The sequence below is a fragment of the Oncorhynchus nerka genome, unplaced genomic scaffold (assembly GCF_034236695.1).
Source record: "Oncorhynchus nerka isolate Pitt River unplaced genomic scaffold, Oner_Uvic_2.0 unplaced_scaffold_1023, whole genome shotgun sequence".
Lineage (NCBI taxonomy): Eukaryota > Metazoa > Chordata > Actinopteri > Salmoniformes > Salmonidae > Oncorhynchus > Oncorhynchus nerka.
Window position 1 is genome coordinate 81,970 of NW_027040279.1, and position 12,058 is coordinate 94,027.

The window sequence follows — 12,058 nt, forward strand, 5'->3', positions numbered from 1 at the left end:
TGTTATTTTTACTCGTTATGGTTATTCGTTATTCAGTATTTATTCCTCCTGTCACTTTCTATTTATCTATTTTTTTTATCTTCATCTTTAACTCTGTGTTTTTGGAAAATGACTCGTAAATCAGCTGTCCACTGTTAGTGTACACCTGTTAGTACCTGTTAGTGTACACCTGTTAGTACCTGTTAGTGTACACCTGTTAGTACCTGTTAGTGTACACCTGTTAGTACCTGTTAGTGTACACCTGTTAGTACCTGTTAGTGTACACCTGTTAGTACCTGTTAGTGTACACTGTTAGTACCTGTTAGTGTACACCTGTTAGTACCTGTTAGTGTACACCTGTTAGTACCTGTTAGTGTACCTGTTAGTACCTGTTAGTGTACCTGTTAGTGTACACCTGTTGAGTGTACACCTGTTGGTGTGCACCTGTTATACCTGTTAGTGTACACCTGTTAGTACCTGTTAGTGTACACCTGTTAGTACCTGTTAGTGTACACCTGTTGAGTACCTGTTAGTGTACACCTGTTAGTACCTGTTAGTGTACACCTGTTAGTACCTGTTAGTGTACACCTGTTAGTACCTGTTAGTGTACACCTGTTAGTACCTGTTAGTGTACACCTGTTAGTACCTGTTAGTGTACACCTGTTAGTACCTGTTAGTGTACACCTGTTAGTACCTGTTAGTGTACACCTGTTAGTACCTGTTAGTGTACACCTGTTAGTACCTGTTAGTGTACACCTGTTAGTACCTGTTAGTGTTCACCTGTTAGTGTACACCTGTTAGTGTACACCTGTTAGTGTACACCTGTTAGTGTACACCTGTTAGTACCTGTTAGTGTACACCTGTTAGCGTACACCTGTTAGTGTACACCTGTTAGTACCTGTTAGTGTACACCTGTTAGTGTACACCTGTTAGTGTACACCTGTTAGTGTACACCTGTTAGTACCTGTTAGTGTACACCTGTTAGTACCTGTTAGTGTACACCTGTTAGTACCTGTTAGTGTACACCTGTTAGTACCTGTTAGTGTACACCTGTTAGTACCTGTTAGTGTACACCTGTTAGTACCTGTTAGTGTACCTGTTAGTACCTGTTGGTAGTACACCTGTTACCCTGTTAGTGTACACCTGTTAGTACCTGTTAGTGTACACCTGTTAGTACCTGTTAGTGTACACCTGTTAGTATACACCTGTTGAGTGTACACCTGTTAGTGTACACCTGTTAGCATACACCTGTTAGTGTACCTGTTAGTACCTGTTAGTGTACACCTGTTAGTGTACACCTGTTAGTGTACACCTGTTAGTGTACACCTGTTAGTACCTGTTAGTGTACACCTGTTAGTACCTGTTAGTGTACACCTGTTAGTACCTGTTAGTGTACACCTGTTAGTACCTGTTAGTGTACACCTGTTAGTACCTGTTAGTGTACACCTGTTAGTACCTGTTAGTGTACACCTGTTAGTACCTGTTAGTGTACACCTGTTAGTACCTGTTAGTGTACACCTGTTAGTACCTGTTAGTGTACACTGTTAGTTAATGTACCTGTTAGTGTACACCTGTTAGTGTACCCTGTTAGTGTACACCTGTTAGTGTACACCTGTTAGTACACCCTGTTAGTGTACACCTGTTAGTACCTGTTAGTGTACACCTGTTGGGTGTACACCTGTTAGTGTACACCTGTTACCTGTTAGTGTACCCTGTTAGTGTACACCTGTTAGTGTACACCTGTTAGTGTACCTGTTACACACCTGTTAGTGTACACCTGTTAGTACCTGTTAGTGTACACCTGTTAGTGTACACCTGTTGAGTGTACACCTGTTTACCTGTTAGTGTACACCTGTTAGTGTACACCTGTTAGTGTACACCTGTTAGTACCTGTTAGTGTACACCTGTTAGTGTACACCTGTTAGTGTACACCTGTTAGTACCTGTTAGTGTACACCTGTTAGTGTACACCTGTTAGTGTACACCTGTTAGTACCTGTTAGTGTACACCTGTTAGTGTACACCTGTTAGTGTACACCTGTTAGTACCTGTTAGTGTACACCTGTTAGTGTACCTGTTAGTGTACCTGTTGTACCTGTTAGTGTACACCTGTTAGCGTACACCTGTTAGTACCTGTTAGTGTACACTGTTAGTGTACACCTGTTAGTGTACACCTGTTACACTGTTAGTGTACACCTGTTAGTGTACACCTGTTAGTACCTGTTAGTGTACACCTGTTAGTGTACACTGTTAGTGTACACTAACACACCTGTTAGTGTACACCTGTTAGTGTACACCTGTTAGTGTGTACACCTGTTAGTGTACACCTGTTAGTACCTGTTAGTGTACACCTGTTAGTGTACACCTGTTAGTGTACCTGTTAGTACCTGTTAGTGTACACCTGTTAGTGTACACCTGTTAGTGTACACCTGTTAGTACCTGTTAGTGTACACCTGTTAGTGTACACCTGTTAGTGTACACCTGTTAGTACCTGTAGTGTACCTGTTAGCGTACACCTGTTAGTGTACACCTGTTAGTACCTGTTAGTGTACACCTGTTAGTGTACACCTGTTTACCTGTTAGTGTACACCTGTTAGTGTACACCTGTTGGTGTACCTGTTAGTGTACACCTGTTAGTACACCTGTTGTTAGTGTTAGTGTACACCTGTTAGTGTACACCTGTTAGTGTACACCTGTTAGTACCTGTTAGTGTACACCTGTTAGTGTACACCTGTTAGTGTACACCTGTTAGTACCTGTTAGTGTACACCTGTTAGTGTACACCTGTTAGTGTACACTAACACACCTGTTAGTGTACACCTGTTAGTGTACACCTGTTTACCTGTTAGTGTACACCTGTTAGTGTACCCTGTTAGTGTACCTGTTAGTACCTGTTAGTGTACACCTGTTAGTGTACACTGTTAGTACCTGTTAGTGTACACCTGTTTTACCTGTTAGTGTACACCTGTTAGTGTACACCTGTTAGTGTACACCTGTTAGTACCTGTTAGTGTACACCTGTTAGTGTACACCTGTTAGTACCTGTTAGTGTACACCTGTTAGTGTACACCTGTTAGTGTACACCTGTTAGTACCTGTTAGTGTACACCTGTTAGTGTACACCTGTTAGTGTACACCTGTTAGTACCTGTTAGTGTACACCTGTTAGCGTACACCTGTTAGTACCCTGTTAGTGTACACCTGTTAGTACCTGTTAGTGTACACCTGTTTACACCTGTTAGTGTACCTGTTAGTGTACCTGTTACACACCTGTTAGTGTACACCTGTTAGTGTACACTAACACACCTGTTTACCTGTTAGTGTACACCTGTTAGTGTACACTAACACCTGTTACCTGTTAGTACCTGTTACACCTGTTAGTGTACACCTGTTAGTGTACACCTGTTTACCTGTTAGTGTACACCTGTTAGTGTACACCTGTTGAGTGTACACCTGTTAGTACCTGTTAGTGTACACCTGTTAGTGTACACCTGTTTACCTGTTAGTGTACACCTGTTACCTGTTAGTACACCTGTTAGTGTACACCTGTTAGTACCTGTTAGTGTACACCTGTTAGTGTACACCTGTTAGTGTACACCTGTTTACCTGTTAGTGTACACCTGTTAGTGTACACCTGTTAGTGTACACCTGTTAGTACCTGTTAGTGTACACCTGTTAGTGTACACCTGTTAGTGTACACCTGTTAGTACCTGTTAGTGTACACCTGTTAGTGTACACCTGTTAGTACCTGTACACCTGTTAGTGTACACCTGTTAGTGTACACTGTTAGTGTACACCTGTTAGTACACCTGTTAGTGTACACCTGTTAGTAGTTAGTGTACACCTGTTAGTGTACACCTGTTAGTTACCTGTTAGTGTACACCTGTTAGTTAGTGTACACCTGTTAGTGTACACCTGTTAGTGTACACCTGTTAGTACCTGTTAGTGTACACCTGTTAGTGTACACACCTGTTAGTGTACACCTGTTAGTGTACACCTGTTAGTGTACACCTGTTAGTACCTGTTAGTGTACACCTGTTAGCGTACACCTGTTAGTGTACACCTGTTAGTACCTGTTAGTGTACACCTGTTAGTGTACACCTGTTAGTGTACACCTGTTAGTACCTGTTAGTGTACACCTGTTAGTGTACACCTGTTAGTACCTGTTAGTGTACACCTGTTAGTGTACACCTGTTAGTGTACACCTGTTTACCTGTTAGTGTACACCTGTTAGTGTACACCTGTTAGTGTACACCTGTTGTTTATGAAACATGGGACAAATATCATTTGATTGGATTTTAACTACCAGCCTAATCACGAACATGATTTAAAAAATATATTATTATAATATAATTTGTGCAACTTTAAATAACTTTATGAGAATACATGATCGTTTGATTCCAAATAAAACACAACCAGGATTTATTTTCAAATGTCAAATGTGTAGCCTACAGTTCAGGAATATTTCATGTTGCCCTCTTGATAAGAAATAAACATGTTCTATTAAGACAAGTAAATCATGGTATGACTGTAGGGTATGACTGTAGGGTATGACTGTAGGGTATGACTATAGGGTATGACTGTAGGGTATGACTATAGGGTATGACTGTAGGGTGTGACTGTAGGGTATGACTGTAGGGTATGACTATAGGGTATGACTGTAGGGTGTGACTATAGGGTATGACTATAGGGTATGACTGTAGGGTATGACTGTAGGGTATGACTATAGGGTGTGACTATAGGGCATGACTATAGGGTATGACTGTCGGGTATGGTTGAAGGGTATGACTGTAGGGTATGACTGTAAGGTTTGACTATAGGGTATGACTGTAGGGTGTGACTGTAGGGTTTGACTGTAGGGTGTGACATGACTATAGGGTATGACTGTAGGGTGTGACATGACTATAGGGTATGACTGTAGGGTATGACTGTAGGGTATGACTGTAGGGTGTGACATGACTATAGGGTATGACTATAGGGTATGACTGTAGGGTATGACTATAGGGTATGGCTGTAGGGTATGACTGTAGGGTTTGACTGTAGGGTGTGACATGACTGTAGGGTATGACTATAGGGTATGACTATAGGGTGTGACTGTAGGGTATGACTATAGGGTATGACTGTAGGGTATGGCTGTAGGGTATGACTATAGGGTATGACTGTAGGGTATGACTATAGGGTGTGACTGTAGGGTATGACTATAGGGTATGACTGTAGGGTATGGCTATAGTGTATGACTATAGGGTATGACTGTAGGGTATGACTGTAGGGTGTGACATGACTATAGGGTATGACTATAGGGTGTGACTGTAGGGTATGACTATAGGGTATGGCTGTAGGGTATGACTGTAGGGTATGACTATAGGGTGTGACTGTAGGGTATGACTATAGGGTGTGACTGTAGGGTATGACTATAGGGTATGACTGTCGGGTATGACTGTAGGGTATGACTATAGGGTATGACTATAGGGTGTGACTGTAGGGTATGACTATAGGGTATGACTGTAGGGTATGACTATAGGGTGTGACTATAGGGTATGACTGTAGGGTATGACTATAGGGTATGACTGTAGGGTATGACTATAGGGTATGACTGTAGGGTATGACTGTAGGGTGTGACATGACTATAGGGTATGACTATAGGGTGTGACTGTAGGGTATGACTATAGGGTATGGCTGTAGGGTATGACTGTAGGGTATGACTATAGGGTGTGACTGTAGGGTATGACTATAGGGTGTGACTGTAGGGTATGACTATAGGGTATGACTGTCGGGTATGACTGTAGGGTATGACTATAGGGTATGACTATAGGGTGTGACTGTAGGGTATGACTGTAGGGTATGACTATAGGGTATGACTGTAGGGTGTGACTATAGGGTATGACTATAGGGTATGACTGTAGGGTATGACTGTAGGGTATGACTATAGGGTATGACTGTAGGGCATGACTATAGGGTATGACTGTAGGGTATGGCTGTAGGGTATGACTGTAGGGTATGACTGTAAGGTTTGACTATAGGGTATGACTGTAGGGTGTGACTGTAGGGTTTGACTGTAGGGTGTGACATGACTATAGGGTTTGACTGTAGGGTATGACTGTAGGGTATGACTGTAGGGTGTGACATGACTATAGGGTATGACTATAGGGTATGACTGTAGGGTATGACTATAGGGTATGGCTGTAGGGTATGACTGTAGGGTTTGACTGTAGGGTGTGACATGACTGTAGGGTATGACTATAGGGTGTGACTGTAGGGTATGACTATAGGGTATGACTGTAGGGTATGGCTGTAGGGTATGACTATAGGGTATGACTGTAGGGTATGACTATAGGGTGTGACTGTAGGGTATGACTATAGGGTATGACTGTAGGGTATGGCTATAGTGTATGACTATTGGGTATGACTGTAGGGTATGACTGTAGGGTGTGACATGACGATAGGGTATGACTATAGGTTGTGACTGTAGGGTATGACTATAGGGTATGGCTGTAGGGTATGACTGTAGGGTATGACTATAGGGTGTGACTGTAGGGTATGACTATAGGGTGTGACTGTAGGGTATGACTATAGGGTATGACTGCCGGGTATGACTGTAGGGTATGACTATAGGGTATGACTATAGGGTGTGACTGTAGGGTATGACTATAGGGTATGACTGTAGGGTATGACTATAGGGTGTGACTATAGGGTATGACTGTAGGGTATGACTATAGGGTATGACTGTAGGGTATGACTATAGGGTATGACTATAGGGTGTGACTATAGGGTATGACTGTAGGGTATGACTATAGGGTATGACTGTAGGGTATGACTGTAGGGTATGACTGTAGGGTATGACTATAGGGTATGACTGTAGGGTATGTCTGTAGGGTATGACTATAGGGTATGACTATAGGGTATGGCTGTAGGGTATGACTATAGGGTGTGACTATAGGGTGTGACAGACTTCCGGGTTGGAGCGAGCGGTCGCATCTGCACTCGGTCCGCAGGTAGTATTACATTTCATTATAGTACAACGGTTTGATTTGTCTAATCTTAGCAATTTCTTCTTAGCTAGCTACATAGCCGTCTTTGTATCATAGATAATTGCGTAATTATCGTATTTCGTCGTCCTAACGCAGTCTACACTGCCCTGCAGCTAGCCAGCTAGCTAACGTCCACCGTTAGCTAGTCCACCGTCTACCGATTAGCAGCACAACTATTACACTCAACTGAGCGACTTGATTAGTGTAGTGTTAGCTAGCTACATAGTTGTCTTTGCTGTCTTCGTACCCAAGATAATTGTGTAGTTTAGAGTGTGTAGTTTTATGTCGTCCTTAACATAGGAGACTCTGCTAGCTAGCCAACAGCTAGCCAACGTCTACCGAACAGAACTTCTGCACTCAACAATCCGGTCGCATTTAAGCTTCGCTCCACAGGTAGTATCACATTTTTCATTTCATTTCATTACAGTACAACGGCTTGATTTGTTTGATCGTAGCTAACTACATAGCTAGCTACATAGCCGTCTTTGTATCAAAAGATAATTGTGTAGTCTAGAGCGATTTCCTAGGTTAGCTAGCCAGCTATTGTCGTTCTTTTAACGCAACGTAACGTAATCAACACTGCTAGCTAGCCAGCTAGCCCCGAATAGCAGCACAGTAGAAACTATTACACTCAGCGGAACGACTTGATTAGTGTAGTGTCAACAAACGCAGCCAATGCCAGCTAGCCTACATAGTCAACAACGCAGCCTCTGCCAGCTAGCCTACTTCAGCAGTACTGTATCATTTTAATCATTTTAGTCAATAAGATTCTTGCTACGTAAGCTTAACTTTCTGAACACTCGTGACGTGTAGTCCACTTGTCATTCCAATCTCCTTTTGCATTAGCGTAGCCTCTTGTGTAGCCTGTCAACTATGTGTCTGTCTATCCCTGTTCTCTCCTCTCTGCACAGACCATACAAACGCTCCACACCGCGTGGCCGCGGCCACCTAATCTGGTGGTCCCAGCGCGCACGACCCACGTGGAGTTCCAGGTCTCCGGTAGCCTCTGGAACTGCCGATCTGCGGCCAACAAGGCAGAGTTCATCTCCGCCTATGTCTCCCTCCAGTCCCTCGACTTCTTGGCACTGACGGAAACATGGATCACCACAGACAACACTGCTACTCCTACTGCTCTCTCTTCGTCTGCCCACGTGTTCTCGCACACCCCGAGAGCTTCTGGTCAGCGGGGTGAGTAACACCGGGATCCTCATCTCTCCCAAGTGGTCATTCTCTTTTCTCCCCTTACCCATCTGTCTATCGCCTCCTTTGAATTCCATGCTGTCACAGTTACCAGCCCTTTCAAGCTTAACATCCTTATCATTTATCGCCCTCCAGGTTCCCTCGGAGAGTTCATCAATGAGCTTGATGCCTTGATAAGCTCCTTTCCTGAGGACGGCTCACCTCTCACAGTTCTGGGCGACTTTAACCTCCCCACGCCTACCTTTGACTCATTCCTCTCTGCCTCCTTCTTTCCACTCCTCTCCTCTTTTGACCTCACCCTCTCACCTTCCCCCTACTCACAAGGCAGGAAATACGCTCGACCTCATCTTTACTAGATGCTGTTCTTCCACTAACCTCGTTGCAACTCCCTCCAAGTCTCCGACCACTACCTTGTATCCTTTTCCCTCTCGCTCTCATCCAACACTTCCCACTGCCCCTACTCGGATGGTATCGCGCCGTCCCAACCTTCGCTCTCTCTCCCCCGCTACTCTCTCCTCTTCCATCCTATCATCTCTTCCCTCTGCTCAAACCTTCTCCAACCTATCTCCTGATTCTGCCTCCTCAACCCTCCTCTCCTCCCTTTCTGCATCCTTTGACTCTCTATGTCCCCTATCCTCAGGCCGGCTCGGTCCTCCCCTCCCGCTCCGTGGCTCGACGACTCATTGCGAGCTCACAGAACAGGGCTCCGGGCAGCCGAGCGGAAATGGAGGAAAACTACACCTCCCTGCGGACCTGACATCCTTTCCTCCCTCCTCTCTACATTTTCCTCTTCTCTCTCTGCTGCTAAAGCCACTTTCTACCACTCTAAATTCCAAGCATCTGCCTCTAACCCTAGGAAGCTCTTTGCAACCTTCTCCTCCCTCCTGAATCCCCTCCCCCCCTCCCCCCCTCCTCCCTCTCTGCAGATGACTTCGTCAACCATTTTGAAAAGAAGGTCGACGACATCCGATCCTCGTTTGCTAAGTCAAACGACACCGCTGGTTCTGCTCACACTGCCCTACCCCTGTGCTCTGACCTCTTTCTCCCTCTCTCTCCAGATGAAATCTCGCATCTTGTGACGGCCGGCCGCCCAACAACCTGCCCGCTTGACCCTATCCCCTCCTCTCTTCTCCAGACCATTTCCGGAGACCTTCTCCCTTACCTCACCTCGCTCATCAACTCATCCCTGACCGCTGGCTACGTCCCTTCCGTCTTCAAGAGAGCGAGAGTTGCACCCCTTCTGAAAAAACCTACACTCGATCCCTCCGATGTCAACAACTACAGACCAGTATCCCTTCTTTCTTTTCTCTCCAAAACTCTTGAACGTGCCGTCCTTGGCCAGCTCTCCCGCTATCTCTCTCAGAATGACCTTCTTGATCCAAATCAGTCAGGTTTCAAGACTAGTCATTCAACTCAGACTGCTCTTCTCTGTATCACGGAGGCGCTCCGCACTGCTAAAGCTAACTCTCTCTCCTCTGCTCTCATCCTTCTAGACCTATCGGCTGCCTTCATATGTGAACCATCAGATCCTCCTCTCCACCCTCTCCGAGTTGGGCATCTCCGGCGCGGCCCACGCTGGATTGCGTCCCTACCTGACAGGTCGCTCCCACCACCAGGTGGCGTGGCGAGAATCCCGTCTCCACACCACGTGCTCTCACCACTGGTGTCCCCCAGGGCTCTGTTCTAGGCCCTCTCCTATTCTCGCTATACACCAAGTCACTTGGCTCTGTCATAACCTCACATGGTCTCTCCTATCATTGCTATGCAGACAACACACAATTAATCTTCTCCTTTCCCCCTTCTGATGACCAGGTGGCGAATCGCATCTCTGCATGTCTGGCAGACATATCCGTGTGGATGACGGATCACCACCTCAAGCTGAACCTCGGCAAGACGGAGCTGCTCTTCCTCCCGGGAAGGACTGCCCGTTCCATGATCTCGCCATCACGGTTGACAACTCCATTGTGTCCTCCTCCCAGAGCGCTAAGAACCTTGGCGTGATCCTGGACAACACCCTGTCGTTCTCAACTAACATCAAGGCGGTGGCCCGTTCCTGTAGGTTCATGCTCTACAACATCCGCAGAGCACGACCCTGCCTCACACAGGAAGCGGCGCAGGTCCTAATCCAGGCACTTGTCATCTCCCGTCTGGATTACTGCAACTCGCTGTTGGCTGGGCTCCTGCCTGTGCCATTAAACCCCTACAACTCATCCAGAACGCCGCAGCCCGTCTGGTGTTCAACCTTCCCAAGTTCTCTCACGTCACCCCCCGCTCCTCCGCTCCTCCACTGGCTTCCAGTTGAAGCTCGCATCCGCTACAAGACCATGGTGCTTGCCTACGGAGCTGTGAGGGGAACGGCACCTCAGTACCTCCAGGCTCTGATCAGGCCCTACACCCAAACAAGGGCACTGCGTTCATCCACCTCTGGCCTGCTCGCCTCCCTACCACTGAGGAAGTACAGTTCCCGCTCAGCCCAGTCAAAACTGTTCGCTGCTCTGGCCCCCAATGGTGGAACAAACTCCCTCACGACGCCAGGACAGCGGAGTCAATCACCACCTTCCGGAGACACCTGAAACCCCACCTCTTTAAGGAATACCTAGGATAGACTATAGGGTATGACTGTAGGGTGTGACTGTAGGGTATGACTATAGGGTATGACTGTAGGGTATGTCTTATTGCCATGGTAAACAAGGAAATAAATACTTTATTTCAGTTTTATGGAATGATTGGCCAAACGATAAATCACCTTTCTGCCTCATTCCATCTGAGCCTGGGCAGTCTGTTGTGTTGCGCTGCCCATTATAGCTGGACTCCAGTGTTGTTGAACAGAAACGATAACAGGAAATGAATCAGCATCTTAACCAGACCTGGCTCACGTATCGTTCTTCACACATTACATCAGGTTCTCTTTCTATCACTACAGGAGATGCACTGTAGTGATGAGGGTCATTGTGTTATTGTTGACTACAGGACATGCACTGTAGTGATGAGGGTCATTGTGTTGTTGTTGACTATAGGACATGCACTGTAGTGATGAGGGTCATTGTGTTATTGTTGACTACAGGAGATGCACTGTAGTGATGAGGGTCATTGTTGACTACAGGACATGCACTGTAGTGATGAGGGTCATTGTTGACTACAGGACATGCACTGTAGTGATGAGGGTCATTGTGTTGTTGTTGACTACAGGAGATGCACTGTAGTGATGAGGGTCATTGTGTTGTTGTTGACTACAGGAGATGCACTGTAGTGATGAGGGTCATTGTGTTGTTGTTGACTACAGGACATGCACTGTAGTGATGAGGGTCATTGTGTTGTTGTTGACTACAGGACATGCACTGTAGTGATGAGGGTCATTGTGTTATTGTTGACTATAGGACATGCACTGTAGTGATGAGGGTCATTGTGTTGTTGTTGACTACAGGAGATGCACTGTAGTGATGAGGGTCATTGTTGACTACAGGACATGCACTGTAGTGATGAGGGTCATTGTTGACTACAGGACATGCACTGTAGTGATGAGGGTCATTGTTGACTACAGGAGATGCACTGTAGTGATGAGGGTCATTGTTGACTACAGGAGATGCACTGTAGTGATGAGGTCATTGTTGACTATGTAGTGATGAGGGTCATTGTTGACTACAGGACATGCACTGTAGTGATGATGCATTGTTGACTACAGGAGATGCACTGTAGTGATGAGGGTCATTGTTGACTACAGGAGATGCACTGTAGTGATGAGGGTCATTGTGTTATTGTTGACTACAGGAGATGCACTGTAGTGATGAGGGTCATTGTGTTATTGTTGACTATAGGAGATGCACTGTAGTGATGAGGGTCATTGTTGACTACAGGAG